General features: G+C 46.1%; 1 protein-coding gene across 1 annotated transcript in view; it reads right to left on the bottom strand.

Annotated features, from left to right (window-relative positions):
* The window catches only part of LOC124131600 (FMRFamide receptor-like), a 63,195-nt gene extending 50,209 nt beyond the window's left edge, over positions 1-12,986 (bottom strand). The window contains exon 1 of the mRNA XM_046494969.2: positions 12,743-12,986. The gene's annotated coding sequence lies outside the window, so the exon portion shown is untranslated. The remainder of the gene's footprint in view (positions 1-12,742) is intronic.
* Between the last annotated feature and the right edge of the window lie 3,959 nt (positions 12,987-16,945).

Below are 16,945 nucleotides of genomic sequence, written 5' to 3'. Positions count from 1 at the left end.
TGTTGGCGACGCTGCACACTTCCAATGTTCTATTTGCGAGTGAAGTATAACGATGTTATGCAATATTTTGGCAAAAACACCACCAAACTTTCATGTTTCATGGCTAGAATCGATGTTTCCTTAATTCAGCTCCGACACCCCACTGGAAACATTGGAGCCAACCCTTGTCGCTTCTCTAAATATCCTTGCTAACACCAAAGAGTTCGCCTTTAATTTTATCATATGAAATTGGAAACAAAGACGAAACGTAAGGTTTCAAATGTTAAATTTAGAGCAAATAAATCTACTTGTAACCTAGCTCTACATTAAAAACACAGTAGGTGTATCTCCTGATTGGCTTTCGCGGTACTACACCAAAAAGAACATACAAAATACAGCGTGTCAAGTTTGCTCCAACAACACAACATAACGAGAATTATGAAACGTTTGAAACGAAAACAACAAACGACACAGTGACTGTTAACATCTGGTTGAAACTACCCAGTGTTTCAGAACAAATCATTACTAGATAATGATCTTCTGAACCTGACTGTCAAGTTATGCAATATCGACCTCAAACATTCAAAATGATTGGAGCACATATCCCATATGGGTAGCTGTTGGTTCCAGAGGCGAGTAACAATGTGCTCTTACGCAGGCCATCCCGACCACGGTGTATCACTCGTGAGAAGCTAACAACATTAACAATAACAACTGAAAGGAAGTTCAGAGCGTCAGTGCCTAATTACAGTGAGCTCATTAGAGTGGAAACGTTAGTCTACTGACCCACCCAGAGGCGATTATCTACGTGACTGTAGACGCTTCCAAACATGACCTGATGTACTTGCTTGTGAAGTACTAGTAACTAGACAGACAGTAGTTAATGAAATCCCGTCTGTAACATCTCGTGTGGGACGTGAACAAATTGGTGCCCCGATGGTTGGCCGGGGATGGGGACTGGCGCTTCCCCTGGGACATGTTGTTTCGTCTGAAGCAGATGGCGTGTCGGTCGAGTGTAAAATGTCCACTTTACACATTCAGAAAATATAGTGAAAGACAACCATAATTGTAGAGAGCTTACACGTTGAATATACTGACAGATCAATGTGCAATAAAAACATCGTGTACAATAAACGAAGCTTTGTGTTCTAAAACACAAAGTGCAAAATCTAAATTAAATGTAATTTCAAGCTGGTAATGGAATATTCTAATATCATCATGCCATAATTGCTTCGACACATGTCACAACAGCGTTGTCAGAGCGACAGGTATGACAATCACGAACCGTGACCGTTCAAGTATTGTATGCAATCATCTCCAGTGCACAGCGTAAATGTTGTTCGATACAGACGCAAAAACTGAAACGAAGCATACTTTATCATGAAAGTACCAGACATACAGCTATTGGTGGTAAGGTGAAAGGGGTCTAACGTCGCGTCCAAGTTTATTGCACTTACATAGCGTGTGTGTGTGTGTGTGTGTGTGTGTGTGTGTGTGTGTGTGTGTGTGTGTGTGTGTGTGTGTGTGTGTGTGTGTGTGTGTGTGTGTGTGTGTGTGTGTGCTTGTACTAGTCCGGACTTATGCCGATTTATTGTGCTAGTTCACTGAGATACCATGTCGCAGTTTAACATGCATACCCCACTCAAACACAGTATACTGACTCCGAGCCGACCGGTCCTTGTTTTAACCCCTTAATGCCGAGCGCCAGACAGGTTAACAAACAAGTACCATCTTTTTACGTCTTTTGGTATGACGCGGCCGGATCGAACCCCGGACCTTCCGCTCTCCGGGCGGACGCTCTACCACTAGACCACGGAGGCGGTTACAGTTATTGACGTGAGTCTGATTAGACCGCCAGAGGTATCAAATCTACGTTAGAGCATGATCTTGCTGATGACTGCATTATCGCTAAAGAAAATATTTATTTAGAAGCATTTCTTTAGCATACCCGCCCGATTGACAAGTTTAAATTCTGCACTTGCTTCTTTAACATTTCTTAATAACCTATTGCGGTTCCTACATTATTTACAGAATGTGTGGCAATATATTTTACGGGGAAATACTTCTAAATTGTACTGTAAAATTGAGTCACATCAATAAGGCTCGACGTTCGGTCACAATGATTCGACTTTCCTTCCGTACAACATTATGACGGTATAATAGTTGTATGTATGTGCCCTTTTTATGTTTAAATGAAGTGGTTCAAGTATTAATAATTGTTATAATTGTGGGTTGAGTACATTTAACAAACATATGAGCAGATTAAATCAGACCTCCATCAATCCCTGAATTCGCCCTTTCAACCTTCTGAAAGTACCAGGTTCAACCGATACCAAATGACTTATCATTTCCGCTATAACCAAAGAAGTCGAGATTGTTTTTGTCAGTGTGTCAGGGTAAAATGGAAATAAACCAAGTGTGTTTTCCGTTTAGAGGTTTCGAACGAAGATTCGGTACCTGTAATCTTCAATGTGTGTTCAGTTTAGAGGTTTCGAACGTAGATTCGATACCTGTAATCTTTCAAGTTCGAAACCTCAGTTTCGGTTCGATAGAAATTTACAGGTCTCGAATCTACTTTCAAAATCTCTGAACTAAAAACACACTAGATTAATCTCTTAGCTTATGAATAAAATATGAATAGTGAACATACTGCCTTTGCCAGATAATGTTTATTGTCAACGCCATACTGTTTGATTATTTTGCAAATACTGCCGCCCTTCGTCATCTTAGCAATGTTATTTGATAATGACTAGTGTAGTGACCGTGCCATGCTATTCTTCTATGAGAAATGCCGTCATCTAACAATGAAAAGAAATATTTGCATGCTGGTGTTGCTAGTTAAACCTTTTTTGTGAATGATCACACTATGGATGCCAAGAAAAGTAACATTAAATATTATCGAGGAAGAATATACATGAATGTTTTACTACCTGACTTAAGACATCTAATATACATATGGTATATCGTCATCACAAAGGCCAGCCATCTAAATATTCTAGTTCTAGAGTGATTGTGTTGATAATGACCTGTTGCCAAAATATACATTTAATGGTGCGACCTATGTCGACGGTCAGAGTGTATCTTGTATGGATGACACTCTCCAGCTGAAGTATGTGATGGTGGTGTGGGCATTGTTGTTAACTTGATTTATTGGTATTTCTTCTTTTGAGTGCAACTAGTTTCACTAATAACCATTTGTCATTGTCATCCATCGTCACCGTGATCTTTACACACAGAAAATAACAGGCTATGTACGTTCTCATAGTTCTTCGGCGAGTGATGATTTTCACTGTCAGCAGGCTAGCAAGTGACCTTGGTAAGGCTAGTAAAGATAGTAGAGGCTAGAAGGTGTCCGTGGTAAGGCTAGTAGAGAGGGCTTGAAGGTGTCCGTGGTAAGGCTAGCAAAGGGGGCTAGAAGGTGTCCGTGGTAAGGCTAGCAGATAGGGCTAGAAGCTGTCCGTGGTAAGGATAGTAGAGAGGGCTAGAAGGTGTCCGTGGTAAGGCTAGTAGAGAGGGCTTGAAGGTGTCCGTGGTAAGGCTAGCAAAGGGGGCTAGAAGGTGTCCGTGGTAAGGATAGTAGATAGGGCTAGAAGCTGTCCGTGGTAAGGATAGTAGAGAGGGCTAGAAGGTGCCCGTGGTAAGGATAGTAGAAGGGGATAGCAGGTGTCAGTGGTAAGGATAGTAGAGAGGGCTAGAAGGTGCCCATGGTAAGGATAGTAGAAGGGGATAGCAGGTGTCAGTGGTAAGGCTAGAAGAATGAGGCTAGTAAGTGCCCGTGGGCGGTAAACGCAGCCATCGGTGTTGATGCTGTCAGAGCGAGTCTAGCAGGTGTCCGTGTTGAGGAAGGTAGAGCGAGGCTAGCGGTTGCTAGTGTTGAAGTTGGAAGAGCGAAGCCAACATATGCCCGTGAAAAGGATTCAAAAGGTTAGACTAGCAGGTGTCGTGGCTGTGTTCAGGCCGGTAGATTGGGGCGTGCAAGTGGCTGTGTTCAGGCCGGTAGATTAGGGCGTGCAAGTGGCTATGTTCAAGGACGGTAGATTGGGGCGTGCAAGTGGCTGTGTTCAGGCCGGTAGATTGGGGCGTGCAAGTGGATGTGTTCAGGCCGGTACATTGGGGCGTGCAAGTGGCTGTGTTCAGGCCGGTAGATTAGGGCGTGCAAGTGGCTATGCTCAGGCCGGTAGATTGGGGCGTGCAAGTGGCTGTGTTCAGGCCGGTAGATTGGGGCGTGCAAGTGGCTGTGTTCTGGCCGGCAGATTAGGGCGCGCAAGTGGCTGTGTTCAGGCTGGTAGATTGGGGCGTGCAAGTGGCTGTGTTCAGGCCGGTAGATTGGGGCGTGCAAGTGGCTGTGTTCTGGTCGGTAGTGTGAGACCAGCAAGTGGCTGTGTTCAGGCCGGTAGTAGGAGACGTGCAAGTGGCTGTGTCCTGGTCGATAGTGGGAGACGTGCAAGTGGCTGTGTTCAGGCCGGCAGATTAGGGCGTGCAAGTGGCTGTGTTCTGGTCGGTAGTGGGAGACCAGCAAGTGGCTGTGTTCAGGCCGGCAGATTAGGGCGTGCAAGTGGCTGTGTTCTGGTCGGTAGTGGGAGACGTGCAAGTGGCTGTGTTCTGGTCGGTAGTGGGAGACGTGCAAGTGGCTGTGTTCTGATCGGTAGTGGGAGACGTGCAGGTGACTGTGTTCTAGTCGGTAGATTAGGGCGTGCAAGTGGCTGTGTTCTGGTCGGTAGTGGGAGACCAGCAAGTGGCTGTGTTCAGGCCGGCAGATTAGGGCGTGCAAGTGGCTGTGTTCTGGTCGGTAGTGGGAGACGTACAAGTGGCTGTGTTCTGGTCGGTAGTGGGAGACGTGCAGGTGACTGTGTTCTGGTCGGTAGTGGGAGACGTACAAGTGGCTGAATTCTGGTCGGTAGTGGGGGACGTACAGGTGGCTGTGTTCTGGTCGGTAGTGGGGGACGTACAGGTGGCTGTGTTCTGGTCGGTAGTGGGAGACGTGCAGGTGACTGTGTTCTGATCGGTAGTGGGAGACGTGCAGGTGACTGTGTTCTGGTCGGTAGAGGGGGCGTGCAGGTGACTGTGTTCTAGTCGGTAGTGGGAGACGTGCAGGTGACTGTGTTCTGGTCGGTAGGAGGTAACGTGTAAGTGCCTGTGTTCTGGTCGGTAGTGGGAGACGTGCAGGTGACTGTGTTCTGATCGGTAGTGGGAGACGTGCAGGTGACTGTGTTCAGGTCGGTAGAGGGGGACGTGCAGGTGGCTGTGTTCTGGTCGGTAGTGGGAGACGTACAAGTGGCTGTGTTCTGGTCGGTAATGGGAGACGTGCAGGTGACTGTGTTCTGGTCGGTAGAGGGGGCGTGCAGGTGACTGTGTTCTAGTCGGTAGTGGGAGACGTACAAGTGGCTGTATTCTGATCGGTAGTGGGAGACGTGCAGGTGACTGTGTTCTGGTCGGTAGTGGGGGACGTGCAAGTGGCTGTGTTCTAGTCGGTAGTGGGGGACGTGCAGGTGACTGTGTTCTAGTCGGTAGTGGGAGACGTGCAGGTGGCTGTGTTCTGGTCGGTAGTGGGGGACGTGCAAGTGGCTGTGTTCTAGTCGGTAGTGGGGGACGTGCAGGTGACTGTGTTCTAGTCGGTAGTGGGGGACGTGCAGGTGGCTGTGTTCTGGTCGGTAGTGGGAGACGTACAAGTGGCTGTGTTCTAGTCGGTAGTGGGAGACGTACAAGTGGCTGTATTCTGATCGGTAGTGGGAGACGTGCAAGTGGCTGTGTTCAGGTCGGTAGTGGGGGACGTGCAGGTGACTGTGTTCTAGTCGGTAGTGGGGGACGTGCAGGTGGCTGTGTTCTGGTCGGTAGTGGGAGACGTACAAGTGGCTGTGTTCTGGTCGGTAGTGGGAGACGTGCAGGTGACTGTGTTCTGGTCGGTAGTGGGAGACGTGCAGGTGACTGTGTTCTGGTCGGTAGAGGGAGACGTACAAGTGGCTGTGTTCTGGTCGGTAATGGGAGACGTGCAGGTGACTGTGTTCTGGTCGGTAGAGGGGGCGTGCAGGTGACTGTGTTCTAGTCGGTAGTGGGAGACGTACAAGTGGCTGTATTCTGATCGGTAGTGGGAGACGTGCAGGTGACTGTGTTCTGGTCGGTAGAGGGGGCGTGCAGGTGACTGTGTTCTAGTCGGTAGTGGGAGACGTACAAGTGGCTGTATTCTGATCGGTAGTGGGAGACGTGCAGGTGACTGTGTTCTGGTCGGTAGAGGGGGCGTGCAGGTGACTGTGTTCTGGTCGGTAGTGGGAGACGTGCAGGTGACTGTGTTCTGATCGGTAGTGGGAGACGTGCAGGTGACTGTGTTCAGGTCGGTAGTGGGAGACGTACAAGTGGCTGTGTTCTAGTCGGTAGAGGGAGACGTGCAGGTGACTGTGTTCTGGTCGGTAGTAGGTGACGTGCAGGTGACTGTGTTCTGGTCGGTAGTGGGAGACGTGCAGGTGACTGTGTTCTGGTCGGTAGTAGGTGACGTGTAAGTGACTGTGTTCTGGTCGGTAGTAGGTGACGTGTAAGTGACTGTGTTCTGGTCGGTAGAGGGAGACGTGCAGGTGACTGTGTTCTGATCGGTAGTGGGAGACGTACAAGTGGCTGTGTTGTGGTCGGTAGTGGGGGACGTGCAGGTGACTGTGTTCTGGTCGGTAGAGGGAGACGTGCAGGTGACTGTGTTCTGGTCGGTAGTGGGAGACGTACAAGTGGCTGTGTTCTAGTCGGTAGTAGGTGACGTGCAGGTGACTGTGTTCTGGTCGGTAGAGGGAGACGTGCAGGTGACTGTGTTCTGGTCGGTAGTGGGAGACGTACAAGTGGCTGTGTTCTAGTCGGTAGTAGGTGACGTGTAAGTGCCTGTGTTCTGGTCGGTAGTGGGAGACGTGTAAGTGACTGTGTTCTGGTCGGTAGTAGGTGACGTGTAAGTGACTGTGTTCTGGTCGGTAGTAGGTGACGTGTAAGTGACTGTGTTCTGGTCGGTAGTAGGTGACGTGTAATTGCCTGTGTTGTGGTCGGTAGTAGGTGACGTGTAAGTGCCTGTGTTGTGGTCGGTAGTAGGTGACGTGCAGGTGACTGTGTTCTAGTCGGTAGTGGGAGACGTGCAGGTGACTGTGTTCTGGTCGGTAGTAGGTAACGTGTAAGTGCCTGTGTTCTGGTCGGTAGAGGGAGACGTGCAGGTGACTGTGTTCTGGTCGGTAGTGGAAGACGTGCAAGTGACTGTGTTCTGGTCGGTAGTAGGTGACGTGTAAGTGACTGTGTTCTGGTCGGTAGTAGGTGACGTGTAAGTGCCTGTGTTCTGGTCGGTAGTGGGAGACGTGTAAGTGACTGTGTTCTGGTCGGTAGTGGGAGACGTGCAGGTGACTGTGTTCTGGTCGGTAGTGGGGGACGTGTAAGTGCCTGTGTTCTAGTCGGTAGTGGGGGACGTGCAGGTGACTGTGTTCTGGTCGGTAGTAGGAGACGTACAAGTGCCTGTGTTATGGTCGGTAGTGGGAGACGTGCAGGTGACTGTGTTCTGGTCGGTAGAGGGAGACGTGCAGGTGGCTGTGTTCTGGTCGGTAGTGGGAGACGTGCAGTGACTGTATTCTGGTCGGTAGTGGGAGACGTGCAGTGACTGTGTTCTGGTCGGTAGTGGGAGACGTGTAGGTGACTGTGTTCTCGTCGGTAGAGGGAGACGTGCATGTGGCTGTGTTCTGGTCGGTAGTGGGAGACGTGCAGGTGGCTGTGTTCTGGTCGGTAGTGGGAGACGTGCAGGTGGCTGTGTTCTGGTCGGTAGTGGGAGACGTGCAGGTGACTGTGTTCTGGTCGGTAGAGGGAGACGTGCAGGTGACTGTGTTCTGGTCGGTAGAGGGAGACGTGCAGGTGGCTGTGTTCTGGTCGGTAGAGGGAGACGTGCAGGTGGCTGTGTTCTGGTCGGTAGAGGGAGACGTGCAGGTGACTGTGTTCTGGTCGGTAGAGGGAGACGTGCAGGTGACTGTGTTCTGGTCGGTAGAGGGAGACGTGCAGGTGGCTGTGTTCTGGTCGGTAGTGGGAGACGTGCAGGTGGCTGTGTTCTGGTCGGTAGTGGGAGACGTGCAGGTGACTGTGTTCTGGTCGGTAGTGGGAGACGTGCAGGTGACTGTGTTCTGGTCGGTAGTGGGAGACGTGCAGGTGGCTGTGTTCTGGTCGGTAGAGGGAGACGTGCAGGTGACTGTGTTCTGGTCGGTAGAGGGAGACGTGCAGGTGGCTGTGTTCTGGTCGGTAGTGGGAGACGTACAAGTGGCTGTGTTCTGGTCGGTAGTGGGAGACGTGCAGGTGACTGTGTTCTGGTCGGTAGTGGGAGACGTGCAGGTGACTGTGTTCTTGTCGGTAGTAGGTGACGTGTAAGTGCCTGTGTTCTGGTCGGTAGTAGGTGACGTGCATGTGGCTGTGTTCTGGTCGGTAGTGGGAGACGTGCAGGTGACTGTGTTCTGGTCGGTAGTGGGAGACGTGCAGGTGACTGTGTTCTGGTCGGTAGTGGGAGACGTGCATGTGGCTGTATTCTGGTCGGTAGTGGGAGACGTGCAGGTGACTGTGTTCTGGTCGGTAGTGGGAGACGTGCAGGTGACTGTGTTCTGGTCGGTAGTGGGAGACGTGCAAGTCGCTGTGTTGTGGTCGGTAGTGGGAGACGTACAAGTGGCTGTGTTCTGGTCGGTAGTGGGAGACGTGCAGGTGACTGTGTTCTGGTCGGTAGTAGGTGACGTGTAAGTGCCTGTGTTCTGGTCGGTAGTAGGTGACGTGCATGTGGCTGTGTTCTGGTCGGTAGTGGGAGACGTGCAGGTGACTGTGTTCTGGTCGGTAGTGGGAGACGTGCAGGTGACTGTGTTCTGGTCGGTAGTGGGAGACGTGCATGTGGCTGTATTCTGGTCGGTAGTGGGAGACGTGCAGGTGACTGTGTTCTGGTCGGTAGTGGGAGACGTGCAGGTGACTGTGTTCTGGTCGGTAGTGGGAGACGTGCAAGTGGCTGTGTTCTGGTCGGTAGTGGGAGACGTACAAGTGGCTGTGTTCTGGTCGGTAGTGGGAGACGTGCAGGTGACTGTGTTCTGGTCGGTAGTAGGTGACGTGTAGGTGACTGTGTTCTGGTCGGTAGTAGGTGACGTGCATGTGGCTGTGTTCTGGTCGGTAGTGGGAGACGTGCAAGTGACTGTGTTCTGGTCGGTAGTAGGTAACGTGTAAGTGCCTGTGTTCTGGTCGGTAGAGGGAGGCGTGCTGGTGACTGTGTTCTGGTCGGTAGTGGGAGACGTGCAAGTGACTGTGTTCTGGTCGGTAGTGGGAGACGTGCAGGTGACTGTGTTCTGATCGGTAGTGGGAGACCAGCAAGTGGCTGTGTTCTGATCGGTAGTGGGAGACCAGCAAGTGGCTGTGTTCTGATCGGTAGTGGGAGACCAGCAAGTGACTGTGTTCTAGTCGGTAGTGGGGGACGTGCAAGTGACTGTGTTCTGGTCGGTAGTGGGAGACGTGCAGGTGACTGTGTTCTAGTCGGTAGTGGGGGACGTGCAGGTGACTGTGTTCTGGTCGGTAGTGGGAGACGTGCAGGTGACTGTGTTCAGGCCGGCAGATTAGGGCGTGCAAGTGGCTGTGTTCTGGTCGGTAGTGGGAGACGTGCAGGTGACTGTGTTCTGATCGGTAGTGGGAGACCAGCAAGTGGCTGTGTTCTGATCGGTAGTGGGAGACCAGCAAGTGGCTGTGTTCTGATCGGTAGTGGGAGACCAGCAAGTGGCTGTGTTCTGGTCGGTAGAGGGAGACGTGTTAGTGGCTGTGTTCAGGTCGATAGACTAACAGAACGGTTCTACCAATAAAACAGATAAACGAAATACGCCACGTTAAACTTTCCATATTCATATGAAATCACTGCCAAATGGTGATGATGCTAGGTGTTCTCGAAACGGTGAGCACATCCTTCCCTATCGGTGGCACCCGTCACAAACACATGCAAAGGCAAATCAATTGTTCATCTGACAAAACACGAGACTATATGGTACAAGTTAAAATTGCATCGGACATCTTTTTGTCACTAATGCGTCAAGTTTGTAAATGTCCTCCACATGTCTACAAAAAAAATGAAAGCTTTTACTGAGGGCTTGATTGTAGTAACCTTGATTAGACAACTTCTGAGCAAGAGTCGTTCGACGATCATTGAAGTATCCGTAGAAAGAGCGTGCTCGATTGTAGTCACAATTTGTAACATGTAAACACCAAAGGCTGAAGCTGCTGGAATATTGCTCGACAGAAAGGGAAAGTTGACTACTGGAAAGTTGAAGTCACCCCTCTTGTAATAATATAAGTAATGTGTTAAAGTCTGAAGGTAAATTGTTACTCACCTAATTGTCCGTGCACATTAACGTGCTGGTTTCCAACATTGCTCGTGAAAATGAATAGCATCGTCAGTTTTCCGGTAAATATTGTAGTCAATGCTACCTCCAGTATGCCTGTCAACAACATGCATGACGCCTATTTCCTTATGTTACGCCTTCTTCACATAATGTCTGCCTACATCCGTGCATCCACTCGTATTGCTACTTTTCATAATGACGTCATCCATGTTCCAATAACAATTCCTTCATATTTATAGAACCGATGGGTACAAACAATGAACATGCGTGGCGTATACATGTAGAAATTGAAACGCCATGTTTTCTCATCCTTTACATGGGTGGTGAGATGGAGTACATGACAAACATATGGATGGCGGTTTGTATGTAATTGTGCCAAGTTGAAATAAGGGTGTGACCTTAATAAGTAAAGACTGTGCCCAACAGTTGCCAGTGTAACATGTAATCGCCCCTGAGGCAAATACGGGGGATTTACGGCGTTGGTCTACTGAAGACACACCAACGGCGTCAGTTCTAATATATAAATGCACTCTGCGAGGCCAAGCTAATGACATTTCAATACAAGTCAGCATAGAAGATTACCTACTGTAGGTTGGTCCTTGTCCGGATTTCGGACTAATGCTGCAGCTGCATAGATACAGCTTAGCGCTAATGTTCTCCGGCCAATCCTGTCATAGATTCACATCACATAATCTACTTGGGAAACTATTCTTCGAACCAAAATGCATCGTCATACGTCAATAGGATACTTTAAGCTTTCAGCGCACCACGCCAGGAAGAATAGCGACACGCATCGTCGTGTCTTGCAGATATAGAGTGCCGTTCTGTGTTTAGGTATTACCATAAGGGTCCGTTCCTCTGAAATAAGTGATCTTATTAACACTGATTCATAAACATCGTATCGTCGGGAGTATACAATAGACTTTGCTTTTAGCAGAGATTTATCATGTTTATGGAAATGGTTTTGTCGCCTTTGTTCACAATAATATCTACATATACTATATATATCTGTTAAGTGGTTTCTTTGTTTGAATATTCATACCATTTTAAAATTTTCAGATTTGCTGACTCATTTGTTCTCGCGCAACTTGCGCTACTTAGAAGGGAGGAATAGGACATACAAAAACGACGAACACAACTCTTTCATGACGCAGGTTAATTAGTTCAGCCAATGGCTAACAGTATGGTCGTATTTGTCTTAACACGACTGAGAACAATATGTCGAAGATCAATGCGTATCCATCAGCAGTGTTGAAAGAAGCGTGACTCACAGATAGCTTTCACGGAAAATCTGTACCTTTTGAAGAATTTGGACAATTATTTCTGTCTGAATGTCTAAGTATTATAGGAGGGTAATGTAGCTTGGGAATGGAAAGTAGGTGATGTATGTGGGCAAATTACATGATTGCATGAAGTGGCCGCCTCCTTGACAATGCCTAGCTGCTAAGTTGTGGAACCCCTGCGTGCTAATGCCCTATGAGGGTGGTGTTTACCACCTCCAGGTGACCAGCAGCACTTTGCTCTGCCTCTTCATAATCTCTTCTCGTCAGACCCAAGTCAATGGTGAGAGTGCTGGCGTTTCCCGCAGTCTCTAGGTGCCCAAATCCCATTGCCACGAGAACTTGCAACTTAAGATAAGTGTTGTGGGTCGTGGGAGCCGGTACATTGTCCTGACATTACGTGTTACACCGTTGTATCCTTCTCTGCAGACGCACCGACGAACAACCCATGTTGCATTGCAAACTAAACTCTGAACTCTTGTTGAAGAGATGGACATCACTTTGTTAAAACATATTTATTAACGTATTACTCAAACAATTCAGGTTCAGATTATTTCATATTACAATTGTTAATCTGTGTTGTGCCATGATTACAGAAATATGGAATGATCGGGTTTTCTTAACCATTTTTGAATAGTATATATTCATGTTTGTTGTTGTCTTTTTTCACACGACAAACATACTAGGGTGTGGTGCTATTACGCCAGAAAGCAAGCTCATATTATTACATCATCATAATAATATTGTGTGTTTTACCTCACATCAATTTAGTACTAAAATGCAATGTAAAAGTATTACACTTTTACATATTCATTATATCGAAGCGAATAAAAATGGTACCTGTTAAAATTAGCCTTGATATAACCTCTCGTCATGTTGTATAGCATCACAATTTAAACACACCCTCTTCAAATACTGTGAGGCAACTTGGTTCTGCTGGTGAATCTGAAGCGATTTCTTAAATCAGTTCAAGGGGACAAACTCAACTATCCTTACTACCATCTGGAAGTGTCACGCCCTTTACTTCCCCAATACTTTAACTAATTAAATCACCTTTATATTTCGCACAAAAATTATAAAACACTGAAATCAAAGAAGTGTAATCCTGTTAACTGTTTTCACACACGTACATACCTTTATTTCACCGAAAGCAGATCGGCCCCATCGCATTCCTACAGCTTTGCAGTAGTCCAACTAAGAAAGTTTTGAAATGTAACCTTCAGTAAACTAGCTTCCATGTTTTTTCACAGTTCTCTAGACACTGAGAAAAGCGATCCGTGGACTTGATCTGAATCCCACACACTCTCAGTCGTTAGTGGAGCCCTCTGTAGCTGTCTCCCTGATCGATCGACGTCACATCTCCCGTAGTCCGGCTATCTCTTTAACAAACCACCATCGCACTCGAGCCACCAGATTGGAAGATGCGCTGCCTCCGCAATTGTCTTGCTTATAGATTCAGAAAAAAACTTCCATCAGCTTCTACTTTATGTGGGAAGGTACCTTGAGCCTTCCTCGATGCCACCCCTTGTTGCTATCAAGTAGGCTGTGATGAGTAATACTTTATACATATACGCGTTCCATAGCTTGGCAATCAACGGTTGTCGCTTCACTGAATGTCTGTTTTAAAAATAACGTTGTTTCCGTGCGTCTTAAAACATACATAACTATGTGAAGGATGATTCTTTCAAATTGAAATGAATTTCCGATTTTTTTTAAATTACATTATTGGTAATAAATGAAGCATCTTGTAGAGCAAAGTTAGTTTTCAAGTACTTGTAGAACTCAAAAGGTAAAAGGAAATACTTCGAACAGCACAATGTCTTACTTAAACTCGAAATATTTTACAAGATATTGTAACTGCTTTTATATAAAAAAAAAACATGTCCAAACTCTTATATCCCGTTTGCATAATCGTCTATAAACATCAAATAAATTTGTTATAATTTTAGGGGCTAGAATTAATTTTTCATAAACTGTAATACGTGAATTGCAAAATATTGTCGTCTTGGGAAGCGAAATACTGGGTGTTTAATGCATATATTATTCACATTATTAATATTCAACGACTATTACTTCACATGCTAATTTTCATTAATTATCTGGTCCAAACTCGATTATTCATAAAACTGGAACGTGTGGCGTTAAACACCAAACAAACGAAATACTATATATACAAATGTAAATATAATAATCTTAGAGAATTATTCCTCATTGAATGGAAATTCAGCCCAATGTCCAGGGGCGTTCGATGAACACACAATTGTCTTTGTCCGGATTAAATAACTTTGCCGAGAGGAAGACTGATTTTATCCTGACGGTCATGATACCAGGGACTTAGGCTCAGATATTCATTAGCACCGTCTGCTTTTCTAAAGATGTGCAGTAAATAATAGCGACTAAACCCTTTGCATATTCATGAGAAATATCGATTGTACGATTCCGACTATAGCATGTGTTTATGAATCACTATCAAATAGTGATGATACCAGGTGTTCTCGAAAAAGGGAAGCGTATCCTGTACCACCGGTTGCACCCGTCACAAACACATGCAAAGGCAAATCAATTGTTCACCTGACAAACCACGGGAACATTTGGTTCAAGTCAAAATAGGGAATTGCATCGGACATCCTGTCACTAATGCGTCAAATTTGGAAATGTCCTCCACATGTCTACAATAAAAAATTGAAAGCTTTTTACCGTGGCCTTGAGTTGTGTAACCTTGTTCAACAACCTCTGAACAAGAGTCGTATGACGCCCTTTGAAATCTTGGAAGAAAGATCATACTCGATTGTACCTCGAAAGCTGGGAAAAGTAGATACCAAGGGCTGGAGCTACAGGAATATTGCTTGACATAAAGGTGAAGTTGACCATTGGAAAGTTGAAGTCATCCTTTCCCCTTGTCTTGTGGACAGTGTTTTGTCACTCTGAATCTTTATGCATTGACCTTAATGTGAAACAGATGAAACGGTGTAACTGGTCTCCTTTATTTCTAGTTCAGGTGGTTAAACCAGTGGAAGGGAATTGGCTATTTGATTGTTATTGAACGATATCAAATCATCGATATACCTGAACCTTAAGTTAAGCTTCTTGGCCAGATTGCATTGTTATGACCTTGCCAATCCGATCCGAAATTCTTATTCATAATGATAATGAGTGAGTGAGTGAGTATGGTTTTACGCCGCTTTTAGCAATATTCCAGCAATATCACGGCGGGGGACACCAGAAATGGGCTTCACACATTGTACCCATGTCGGGAATCGAACCCGGGTCTTCGGCGTGACGAGCGAACGCTTTAACCACTAGGCTACCCGACCGCCCCATCATATGGATAAAGAAACATATCAGCAAGAAAGGGGCACAATTGATGCCTATTTTTTGCCTAAATGTCTTATCCAAAAAAATTATGAGATTGTTAATTATTATTAAATCTGAAAATATTCATGTATCTATTTCTATCGTCATTCTATAAGGTCGATTGCATTTAAGGCAATAAGATGGGTGGTGTATTTTCTCTAATATTCTTACTTCCATGCAAATGATGGAGTGATTTTCAGAATTGAAATATTGGTAGACACAATTGGAAACCATTTTGTTGCTACCCGATCTGTGGTAGTTGACCCATGTCGATGATATCTGTTGTGTCTCTCCAACAAACATCAATCCACAAGGGGTACGTTTAATGCCATATGACGTTTTTAGTTTGACATGATAGGTCTTCAAATGTTACCACAGCACGCTTGTTTGAGACAAGCATGGTCACGAGTGGAAAACAAATGGCCGTGGTCATTCAGTATAAACTTAGCAGTGAGAGAAACAAGATGTAATGGTTTATTTACACTGCGTTAATACCCGTGCTAGAATAGGTCTTCAGCAACCCGTCAAAGGCGACTATGCTTATAGGCGACTAACGGGATCGGGTGGTCAGGCTCACTGACTTGGTTGATGCATGTCATCGATCCCAATTGCGTAGATCATGATGTCCAGACTCGATTATTTACAGACCGCCGTCATATAGCTGGAATATTGCTGAGTGCGACGCTAAATAACAATACACTGTGTTAAACCAAAAAAAACGAAAGCAACAGTTACTTGAAAAGAAATAATTTTCATATTTTTTTGTCACTTTGATCAGCCATGATAGTTCCCTATCCTGAAGCCGATATTCATGACCTAATACAAAAGAATGTCTTTTTCATTTCCCGACAGGCATTGTTTAGATAGTGCTGCATTGTTCGCATAATATTACAAGGTGTTTCGCGAACACCTAGTACAGATTGACAGACACAGACGTGTTTATTCAGTCACTGTATTTCGGCTTTGTGGCCAAAGTGCAAGTGAATAAACAAAATATATTTATAGTTACGTGACTGACAGGACATTTGCTAAATTAACAACGTTTAGGAATATTAAACTGGTATCTTGACCATTTGTTTGTGGTTCATAAACGCATGCTCGTGATACAGTTGGCATCATACAATGGACTCTTTTTAGCAGAGATTGTGGAAGGGGTTTTGTCCCTTTTATTTATTTTGCATTTATTTGTAGAAAGGTAATTAGAACCTTAACCAATCAGTTCTAATCGGTTTTCATGAACAATCTTGGCTATTGCTAAGGAGACAAGCTTCAAGGGTTGCTTTGCAAGCATCTGCTCATTTATTCCTCTGGTGTTATTTCATATGACGGGGGCGCTGGTGGCCCAGTCGTCTAAGGCGCCGCGATTCGCTGTGCAGAGTTGCGTCCCTTGGGCACGCCAGAAACCTATGATTGTGGGTTCGAATCCCGGTTCGCACCGATTGTGTTTCTAGGTGTGTCGCACCATATCCGTGCTTGTGGCTTTCATCGAAGTGGTAAACATCTGAGACCTGCATCACTTCGGGCTTTCCTCCCACATTAAGCTGACAAGCCGTATTATAACTGGAATACTGTTAAAAGTGGCGTTAAACCCAAATCACTCACTTATATTTCATATGACATTCGGTATATTCAACTTACATTAAGGTATCCAGCTGGACGTATCCATACTGATTAGCTCAGGGAAATGTATGGTACGAAGCAGCTAGCGTTCATGTCAAGACGTAGGCAGTTGATAACTGAAGGATTTGTTTACAAATTAGTTTCTGTCTCCAACATTACCGAAAAGTACACACTCCGGTGGTCCAGGTAATTAATTCTGTAGATCTCCTGTTAAGCAAAAAAACAATTGAGGTATATATGATCGACACTTTGAACAAGAATGGTGTTAATCATCGTTCTCATTAGTGTTTGAAAAAGGTAATCTGACGTACAGCCTTTGTCGAAGAACCTCTCCACTGACCGTTGTTTGCAGGGGAGATTGAT

Source organism: Haliotis rufescens, unplaced genomic scaffold (genome assembly GCF_023055435.1).
Source record: "Haliotis rufescens isolate VD_foot unplaced genomic scaffold, xgHalRufe1.0.p SCAF_104, whole genome shotgun sequence".
Classification (NCBI taxonomy): domain Eukaryota; kingdom Metazoa; phylum Mollusca; class Gastropoda; order Lepetellida; family Haliotidae; genus Haliotis; species Haliotis rufescens.
The sequence above is the reverse complement of the archived record's forward strand: the minus strand, read 5'-3'. Positions and strand labels throughout refer to the sequence as shown.